The sequence below is a fragment of the Suncus etruscus genome, chromosome 5, assembly GCF_024139225.1.
Source record: "Suncus etruscus isolate mSunEtr1 chromosome 5, mSunEtr1.pri.cur, whole genome shotgun sequence".
Taxonomy (NCBI): domain Eukaryota; kingdom Metazoa; phylum Chordata; class Mammalia; order Eulipotyphla; family Soricidae; genus Suncus; species Suncus etruscus.
Genome location: NC_064852.1, coordinates 78,291,972 through 78,303,219, shown reverse-complemented (window position 1 = coordinate 78,303,219; position 11,248 = coordinate 78,291,972). Strand labels below are relative to the sequence as shown.

Here is an 11,248-nt window from a genome sequence, read left to right as displayed (position 1 = left end):
AAAAGTTCTTCCCTATAATGTTCATGCCCACTACACAAAGTTAAGCACTGTTTAACATATTTTTGTGTATTCTAAAAAATGTCTCTATATGGTACATATTCAGATGCACATGGGCATGCATACACACTTCTATGTATTTTCTGATTTTTTAATTATTGGAGGAATATCATACATACTGTTCAACAACTCTACACTTAATATATTTTGGGCATTTTTCCATGAGAAAGCATATGTTCTCAAGTGAATTTTTAAATTTAAAGCAATTTTGTAGCACATAAAGAAAAATGGGTAAGAATGACAAAGAAAACTTAAAAAAAAAAACTACTGAGGAGAGACTTGTAATGACAGATGTATGGATGCACAGTTAAACACCATGACAGAACCAGGGAGACAGCTCAGCAGGCTCATGCTTTGCATGCAAAGCCTGTGGTTCAATCCCTGGACTACGTGGTCCTCCAAGCACTGCCTGGAGCAACCCCCAAGCACTGTATTTGTGGTGGCCAGCCACCAAGTACTGCCTGGCATTATGCCAAAACTAAAATGAGTAAATAAGTACTGATAAATAAATAACTACCCAAATAAGTAAATAAATGAGTAAATGAAATATTGTGACAGGGCCAGGAGATAGCTCACAGAGCTGGAGTATTAGTTTTACGTTCAGGATGTCCTAGTTTGATGTCCAGCATCACATTTCTCCAGGAAGTAATCCCTAACAATGAATGTGAGCTCCCCAGGTTCAGCTCCCAAACCAAAAATAAATAAAATAAAATAAAATAAAATATTGTGACAGAGGTAGGAGTCTAGAGAAACTAGCAAAGCAGAAAATAATGTCAGGGCCTGAGAAATAGTTTAATGGGTTCACGTACATGCCTTAAAGGCCAGAGGTCTGAGTCTAATCTCCAGTAACACATATGGCCTTCAGTACTGTCAGGATGCCTCCCAAACACTGAGGCAGGAGTAGTCTTCGAGCACTACCAGACACAGTGACCCACGACCTCACTTCCTCAAAAAAAGGAAAAGGAAGAGAGAATTTTAACAGCTCTTATCTGGATTCAAAATTCTTTTGAAATCAATAAAAATTTTTTTCATTAGATATTCTGGGACAATTGTCTAACAATTTTAAATAATGAACTCTACCTCATATGATAAACTAAAATAAATTCTAGATTGGTTATAGAATTAAATGCATTACATTTTAAAAAATTAAGTCATCAAATACATGAGAAAGCATAGTACATAACTAATTTTTCTAAATTTACAAAGAAAAGTTTGCGAAAAAAAATTTATAAGGGTATAAATTTTAATAAAATCATTAAGGAGGTTGGAGAAATATTACTGAGGGTAGTGTACTTGCATTGCAAGTTTCCAGTCCTTGTATGATCCTCAGCAATGTGTTTTGTCCTAGCATTACAAGGAGTGATCTCTGAGTACATAGCCAGACTCAAAGTCTCAAGCAACACTTGGTGTGGCTCAAAACCCCAACACCTCTCCCCACAGAAATAGTTTAAATGGCAGAGAGATTGGCTAAAAGGGCTGGAGTGCATGCCTTGCTTTTGGGAACCGAAGGCCTAATCATTGGAACAATCCCTGGAAATTGCATTTGGAGTTGACCCATGCATTTGTCCTGACCCATGGACACAAAACAGCAAACAAAACTAAAAACACTTTTTAGAAATTCATAATTAGTGAATGAATGCATGATGTAATTTATAAAATGTCTTGTAAAATGTATGGGAAAGAGCTACCTAATATTTTTATATGAAGAATGTTTAGGGCTAGAGAGATAGTTTAGGTTCTTGTCTTGCATGAATCTGATCCCAGGTATGGGATCTAAACCCTCTAAGGAAAAGAGCTCTAGATATGGTCCAAACCATTCAAGAAGAATGTTTATAGGTTAACTAAAAAGTAGAAAATATGATTTTTTTCAGCAGAAAAAAAGATGATGTACACACAAAAAGTCAAAACAAAGCAATATAAATGACAATAAATCTACAAAATAATTAGTTACATTTGTTAGTTACATGATTACATTAGTGTAACCAAAATAATATAAAATACAAGAACATCCCCCAACATCAAATAAACCAAATGGCACTTAATGGTTAAGACATGAATAAATGAAAACTCACAAGTTATTATTTTGAAAGACATTTTGGCCTTAGGTAACATGACTCTTCAAAAAAATTTTGACACCGAAACTAAGATAGCTCAAAAGCCTAAAATATATGGAGATTTGACCGCTTCCACCAAACTGTCTCTAGGGCACACAACAAGGAGTTACCCTGAAATTACAAATATTGCCTAGTATGACTCTCTCTCTCTCTCTTTCTTTTTCTCTCTCTCTGTCTCTCTCTCACTCACTCTCTCATACACACACAAAATTTTTATAATTTGATTCAGAAATACTTGTGTGGAACTTTTTTTCTGGAGGAAGTCATTAGATGTATGTAAATATTGCCTACAGAAATGTTTGTTATAATGTTACTTATAAAAGATTAAAAATCACTAGGATATAAAATATTGGAGATAAACATGATATATAGTCATTCAGAATAAGTTTTTGGAGTCCAGAGAGATAGTAGTTTCTACTTCCGGCACCAATCCTGAACACAGAACTAGGAATAAAGCTTAAAGCCTAAGCAGAGTTGGGTGTGACCCCCAAAACAATCACAAAAAAACAAGAAACAATATAATTAAAAGTAAGTAGTATACTTACCTGGCAGGGGAGATACCATGATCACGAAGGTGGTTTTCCCAGGGTGAGGCTTATCCATTGCACTCCAGATGTGCTGACCCCTGCGATTTCCCCAAATGTGGGAAACTCAACTGCATAATTTGTGGTAGTAGGGGACTGCATTCGCGCTCTCCCCTGAAAGAAGAAAAACAAGAAAAAAAAGTAAGTACTCTGACTATTGTGAGGTGCTTTTCTTTATTGCTGTAGGGCTCACTGGATATTTGATTTGACATTTATTTTTGTATTGTTATGGTGTTTCAATTACCTTTTTCAAGTCCTCTCTCAAATTGAGGCTGATAGCCACTAGAAGGACTCCGCCCATTTTCAGCATATTTTTATTTTTAAAAATTTTTTTTTGCTTAATCTTTACCTCAAGCAAAACCACATAACTCGATTTATCTAGCTTAGCCTCTCAAATAGAGGGAGAAACAAGGGAGGGCACCAGGACCAAACAGATGTATGATCACTGATAGTAAGCTAGACAAAGAGGGGACCACCTACTCTAGCAGCCCAGGGGGTGATGGTGGGGGATATGGGTTGCAGAAAGGGAAATGGGATGGGGGGAGGACAAATTTGGTGGTGGGTATTTCTGTGATTCAATGTTAATATGTACCTAAAATACTAATATGAAAGATATGTAAGCTACTATGATCAAAATAAAAATTAAAAAAGTAAGTACTCTGTATTATCACAAAATAAATTATAAACTAATAAAAATAAAAACAAAAATAAAATACTTTAAATATTTATCATTGGAGATACTGAAATTTTTAGGTTTCTTCATTGAACTGATTGTTTTCTGTTGCTTAAGGATAATCCTTGACAAATTTCTAAGAACTATACTGAAAGAAATTATTAGGATAAAATTACATATTCACTTTTTAAAAAATAGACAAATTCACAAAGCTAAAATATATAGTTGGGGTTTTTTTTTGGGGGGGGGTCACACCCGGCAGCGCTCAGAGGTTACTTTTGGCTCTATGCTCAGAAATCGCTCCTGGCAGGCTCTGGGAACCATATGGGATGCTGAGATTTGAACCACTGTCCATCTGCATGAAAGGCAAACACCTTAGCTCCATGCTATCTCTAGGGCCCCATATATTTGGTTTTTAAGTGCAACAAATTGCTTTATTAAATAGTAAAAAGTTCAATTACTCTCTATGTCTTATGACTCTCCTCCAAATTAAATTATTTCAGCAACTTAATTTTTACTTAAAATATTTTGTAGCAGTGAGGATCAGCTCTATGTTTTCCTACATCAGAGGCATGTATTCTACCACTGAGCTAGAACTCTGGTTCCAATTCCATTTTTAAGTTAATAGGAATAATTTATACATTATAACAGACAATTTTTACATAAAACATTTCTAAATGTTTTCTCATAAACACCCTCTGGGCAACAAGCCACACCATAAAGTATAGTAAATAACTTAAAAAAGAATTATATTTGGGGCTGGAGTGATGGTACAGTGGGTAGAGCAGTTGCCTTGCACACTGCCGAGCTGGATTTGATCTCCAGCATCCCATATGGTCCTCTGGGCACCACCTGGAGTAATTCCTGAGTGCAGAGCTAGGAGTAACCCCTGAGCATTGCCGGGTATGGCTCAACTACTAAAATCAAAATATCTTTATTTGTTCCTTCTAGGAAATATTGACTTGGTGACAAACATGTACCTATATTATATAGAAAATATATTTAATGTAAAATTCCAAGTTAATATTATCCATCATGCTCATATAACCCTAGATAAGATATTACTTATGAAATAAACTTTATTAGTGAAATAAAGTGCACAGTCTTTAAATGGTTAATTAATGTAAAATTTAGATGTCCGAGTAGTAAATAGTGTACAATTCTTTTTTTAGAGTCAGACTAAAGGAGTGGCTAATTTGCCTGACAATATGATCTGATACACCCTATAGGTCATATAAACAGGATGGGTAAATCCTGCAAACACTCTGAATGAGAAGAATAACTCATTTCCCATAATGCAGACAAACACCTTTAAGAAATCAGAATGCATTCCATTCTCCATGTAAAACCAGGTGCTGTTCCCAAAGGAGAAAACACTGCCCTCCAGTGGTCTTCATTGGATGAATGGAAAGTTTCAGGTACCATGACTGCAGCATTTGTACAAAACATTGTGTATATGTATCTAGTCTCATTTCTGGCTCTATTGCTCAAAGTGAAACCTGGGTCTACTACCAGGCATAAGGACAAAAATTTAAAAAGTAATTTCTAACATATATGCAGTTGACAGTTAAAGACAAATAGTTGTTTAGATAAATGATTCTGCCTTTCTGACCGCACATGCTGACCATTTATTGGACAATCACAATTAGATTATGTTAGCCACCTTCAGCTACTTACTTCACAAATAAGGAGGGAGAGATTTAATCTATGTTTCTCTTGTTGGCCAATTTTTTAGCTAAAAGACATTTAAAATTGTACAGCAGGCAGAACCCCAGGGGACTGAAGAGTGTTCCAACATCCTTAAAGGCTTCCCATCACATGAAAAACCAAATTCTTCCTCCTGTTTCTTAAACTAACCAAAGTAGGCAAAAGCAATTTTTAAAAGTCTTTGTGTCTAGCATTGGAACTTTCTCATATTTCACACCATTATATAAATGTCACTCTAACCTATATGTATCACAAATGCTACGCTAAATTAGGGCCAAATTTGCAACCTAGTTTAACTGGGTTTCCTCTTTTTGCAAATGCAGTTTTTGTGTCTGCATTTAGCAATGCATACAAAACTGTCCATGTAGCTATCTGCTTCAATTTGCTAAATTTGAGGATGGATGTGTAGATCACCCAAGTCTTGAAGCACATGCCAAAGTAATCCCGATTCTAGTCATGTCAGGACTTCCTAATCAAATGGACCTTAAGTGTAATGTTAAATTCTTAAACTACTCTTGGATTTAGTAAAAAAAATAATCTTAAAAGAGTAAAGATTTTCTAACTTTCTCCAAGTCTTTATATTTTAGATACAGGAATGAAAGTAGGAGGTAAGAGTAACTTTAGGGACTAACTCATCCTTTGCTAGCTTTGTAAATTCAATGTGACCTTAAAGTTTTCCAATAATTAAGAATACTGATATCAAAGGAGGTTATTATGATAAGTGAAGAAATAGATGTGAAATGCCTAATACAAAGAAAGTACTTAAAATTGTAATATTCTATAACATCATATCTTAGACTTAATAGTCAATTGGCTAAGTAAATTTTTAGAGACATGATTTTCTTAAAAATTTATCCTTTTTTCTTTATGAGTCCTCCCTCCATTTATTATATAGAAAATGTCTTGAGTCCTCCATATAAAATCACCAAAACAATTTCCCTAGACTAAGATAGAATATTTTAATATACCTTTAAATAGGAATTAATTTTTTTCTTCTCATTCTCAGAGAAAATACTGTTATATATTCACCTGGATTCTCATGGTATTTTAGAATTAAAAAATGACAGGCATAAAAATTATAATTATTATGCAAGTGGAATAGGAATTAACAAAACACATGTGGCTAGACTGTAGTAAATTATAAAGTTTCAGACAAGAGTTCCATAACCACACTTGCTGTGGTTATTTAACTAAATTCAGAAAAACAAAACTAGTTTAAGAGATAAAAATTCTCCTTTTATATGAAGAAAAGTCTTTAAACAGATTTTAATGAAACCATGAAAAGATTCCCCCTTTTCACTAGCTATGATAATGCCTTTTGGGGGGCCTATTTGTTTTGGTTTGGGGAAACACCTAAGGTGTTAGGGCTTACTCCTGGTTCTGCATTCAAGGATCACTCGGGGCATTTGCTAAGGGGACGAGATAAGATTCAGATATTGAACTTGGGGCAGCCACATATGAGGCCAACACTCTACCCATTCCTGCCCTGTGGTAATAAAGTTTTACTAAACCATGGACCCTCACTCACTTTTATATCTCTTTTCCCACCACATACACAAATATACATACTTGCAATAATATCTGATTGACTGGGCTTTGTTCCTACTTTCCATGACATTCATCAGTCATCTCTTTATATTTCAGGTCATATAACATAGAAAATTTAATTAATCAAAGTACATCTATAATGTAGTAAAACTGCTTAGGATTTTAAATAGAGGAAATGTTAAAACTAAGAATGCAATCATTTATATTTATTAAACTCAAACTTTCAGGAAAATTTGAGATGACATTGCATTTAAAGATAAAGCAAAGTAAGTACAGTTAAATAATAATTATAATAGTGTCTATGTCTCACATTGAAGCTAGTATACAAACATTATCCATTCGTCAATATATGGAAAGAAAATAAACTTTCCTTGTAAGAGTTAGAACTAATCTACATTAAAGTTTGACAATTAAACATATGAATTTTTGACAAACATTCTGAGTTTTTAAAAATGCATTATATCTGTAACAGCACCAAAATAATTCAAAGTCAGAACACTTTTTCTGGGTATAATTATATTATTCTAATTCTCTACCTTGACAGATGACAATTTTAGAAAACTCTAAATACAACTTCTAGTATATGCACTAAAATAAATGTAACAGATAGACAACTCACCATAGTATAAGTAACACATTCAAATTTAGTAATTTATTTTCCAGGTGGAAACCAGGCTTCTTGGAAGACTTCAAACTATGCCAAATGGTCTGATTTTACCATAGAGGTAGGCACGAAAGGACTAAATTTACTTCTGTGTAATTTTTGTTAACTACATTTTACATGCAAATGTCTATACAACCATGTTAATGAAGTTATAGAGAAGGAAAGAAAGTTGGCATTCCCACTTTTCTGTTTTGTTAAAAAGCAACTTTTCAATTGACTTGCTATATCATTTTAAATCACTTTTCATTTAGTCATAAGAAATTAGAAACGTCTAACAAAGCATTCAAATTGATTCACAAATCAAGGAAAAAAATGAATAAATTTAAGTTTGTCATTCCCCTTCATACCTTATCATCTTCAGAACACATGCTTTAATTAAAATCAGACCAAAAATGTTCTGTTAAACATAGTTAGAAAAGTGTAATTCACTGACCTAGAGTTGGTTTACATTGAATAAAGAAAGAATTTGAGTCCTTTAAAATTAAAATTTTCCTGCATCCCCACCAAAATGGAATGTATAACACATAACTGACAACTATGCAAAAACATCAATTTCAAGAAATAAAACAAATATATCTAAATTCCACACTGGTGAATTTCCTATTAAAAACTTTATATTCAAGCTTCAAATCTCATATTGACATGAAAGTGTACAGTGTTATATCAACTGAAATGTTAATAATTCAAAACTTTGAGATTATAAAAGAAGTATCACCAAAGTGTAAGGAGAAAAATGTTTTAAAACTAAAGACCACTGATTTACAATAAAATTAAAAATAATAAAGCTGGAAATGTTAGTGCTAAAAAGTGAGGAAAAAGGCAGAAATAATGGTTTCAACTCTGCATTTATGGTACATGTCACAGCCAGGATTGGTAACAATCTCATCCTGAATCACCCAGGAGAAAAATAAACAAAATAAAATCTCCATTACCCTCACACATTGAAAGGAATCAAGATCCTGACCCAAATTTCAAACTCAAACTCCTGGAACTTGGAAATATCTATAAAACCTCCAACACCAAGTTTTCGAAAGCTGCGACATCCGAGAAATAGGCAGATTTTCAACTGTGGAAATATGACTATTAGGAATTCACAGATTATCTGAAACATTTGCTAATCACCCCACCCCCGTGCTACAGAGTGAAAAGGGGAGTGGGTGAGGGAGACTGAGAGCACCGGAGAAAGCCTGCAATAAAAAAAAAATGCCAGGCCTTCCTTGGGTTTAGGGTGTCATCCACATCCCAGCCACAACAATTGTATGACTGTATCAGGGAAAACAGTGCACTTGTGTGTGAGAATTGGGGTGGGGTAGGGGAATCAGAGTGCTAAGAAATTTAACAAATTCATGAGTTTTTTTTTTTTTTCTTTAAACATTTGAAAGTGTTGTGTTTATACATGCTGGGCAACATAAACCACAAATCTTGCTGGATTTCTGAAAACTGCTGCGTGAGGCACACAAACGGTATTCCTGTCAAGAGGAGGAAGAGACAGACAGAAATCAAGACAGAGACAGGCAGCACCCCCAGGATGTGAAGCTTGTTCCTACAGCAAGCTGCAGTGAAAGGAGATGATAACATCCAGAACAAAATGTCTCTTTCAAGAGGATGCTTAAACTCTTGCTTTGTGAGCTCTGTGTACCCAAGAATGATCCATGGGAAGGACTTCATTTCCCTCCTTTCTGAACTCAAAAATATAAAAGCCTTTTTAGGTATTTTTCAACTTCTTCCGGTAGAGTCCATTGTTGTGTTCCCTGAATCAGACAAAACTCAGCAAGACAACAAAGACAGAATCTGCAGGAGAGAAGGTAATAAGGAGCAAGTCCTCTCCAGAGGGTAATTAAATCTTAGTCAGTCCTCCTAGAAGTTCCAGCTACAGTTAAGGTTAATGTTCAGGTAGCTTCTATTTTCTTTAAAAATTTTTTTAAACATTTTTTTTTGCAGAATGTTATACTATTAATTGCCAATTTGCATATGTGTGCAGCTGCTGTTTTGGCTCTGAACTCAATCCGATAAGCTTGCTGGAGGTATCGCAGAGCACTTGGCAGCTTTCCTATTTGAAAAGAAAGCCGCTCCCCACTCCAGAACAGCTGATCGTCTATCAGCGATAGACCCTGATGGCGTGAATTACAATTACACTACTTTTCACACTAAATCTGGGTGATAGCTACTTGGAAAGAAGTTTCATCATTTTTTACCACAAACTGGAAAAAGAATTACATGGTCATGCTGTGCTTTTAAAGGCAGTTTGGTTCACTTTTGTCTACTTAACACCTAATTCCAAGAAGTCCATAGGCATCCAGAGATCTGAATGGCGCGTAATGAATTCACTGTTTAGATTGAAGATTTTTAAAATCTACCTCAAATTACATTTATTAACAAGGCGACCAGGAAGTGTTAAAGTTGTTAGACGCTTCATTTATTAAATAATTTGTGGGTATTTTCAGTTGTCATATCTAGAGTCATGGGGTTTGCTTATTTTTTTTAATTAGCAATCCAAAACAATGCTACTGCAATTTAACAATTCATCACATAATCTTGGGCTCCTCAGTTCAGCTGTTAATGTTAGATAATTCAGATTGTTATTTTGATCTGTTTATAAATGATTTAGGTTGCATTGTGCTGAGAGGAGCAGCAGAAGAGGCAGAAGAGCTTTCTTCTCTTCCTTGCTTTGCTCAGGGGCGCTCAGGGGCTGGGGCCCCCCAAATGCCTTTGTGGAGTATAGAGTCCAGCAGGAGAAACAAATCCTGGGGAGAAGGGACACTGCTAACAACTAGATTGATCACTGTTTGGTTCACTTTACCATTACATTCTTATTTCCTGTCGGCTTGGAAAAGCGAGGGCGAACCTGTTCACCAAAGAGCGTTTTATTAGAATCCTGCAATCCCCACTTTGCTCTTCTCAGATGACACTTCCAGTCATCAGAAAAAGAGTCCCCTAAAGTCCTCTCTGTCTTCTCTCACCCCTCACTCTGCTCCCCTCTACCCTTGACATTTAAAGTCCATTTCTTAAAAAAACAAAACAAACCAAAAAACCAAAATAATAACGACCCCCACAAGAGTTATAACAACCCACCTCAGGCAGCAGAAGTGGAACACACTCATCCTGACGTAATTAACCTAAGAGAAAAATAGATTTTGTTTTCCTTTTTTAGTCGCTAGCTTTATTAGATTTCTCACTCTCACAGATTATCCGAAGACTACCCATTGATTGATCGCCCGTAGAGCTGCATTTGGTGTAAAGAAAAAACTCACAGCTTTATTGGCTCCCAGGAGACAAAACAAACAGAACAAGATATTCATATTAATGCAAACAATGCAACAAATGAGGGGAAGAAATCGCCCGGCTGAAGCGAGGCGCCGGGCGGCACGGCCAAGGCCCAGAAGGGCCAGGCTACCCTGGCCCTGCAGCCCTGCATCGCATCGCCGGTCTCCCCGACCCTGGGCCGGGCCGGGCAGCTAAGAGAGCCCCGCGCGGCTCTCAGGTCAGAGGGGGCCACGGCCCCGTCTCTGGGGACCCAGGAGCAACAGGATGGACAAGCCTCTGCGCTGGGCCTCGCCTGCCTAGCCCCTTCGCAGCGCGGGACTCTCTCCTAGCCTCCCCACCTTTCCTTTCTGCAAGCCTCCAGGGCTCCATTCCTGGGTCTCAGTTTCCCTGGCTGCTGGATCAGGCTTGAGAGTGAAGAATACCCGGAGGAAGCTTCCCAGCCCACCTGGGGAAGCCTGGAAGGAGAGTCTGAGAAAGCGACGGGAACCTCTGGGGGAAGGAAGTGTGCTCTCTTAAGTTTAAATAAACTCACATAGAGGCTGAAGCGAGAGTACATCATAGTAGATGGAGTAGGGAGTTTTTCTTGTAGGGAGTTTTTCTTGCACACAGCTTACCCAGGTTCGATCCTCTGCACCCC

The 11,248-nt window shown here is 36.4% G+C and overlaps 1 non-coding gene across 1 annotated transcript; it reads left to right on the top strand.

Annotated features, from left to right (window-relative positions):
• Positions 1–2,708: 2,708 nt before the first annotated feature.
• LOC126009711 (U1 spliceosomal RNA) lies at positions 2,709–2,872 on the top strand. Its single transcript, XR_007495927.1, has one exon. It is a non-coding gene; the product is annotated as a U1 spliceosomal RNA (small nuclear RNA).
• The last annotated feature ends 8,376 nt before the right edge of the window (positions 2,873–11,248 follow it).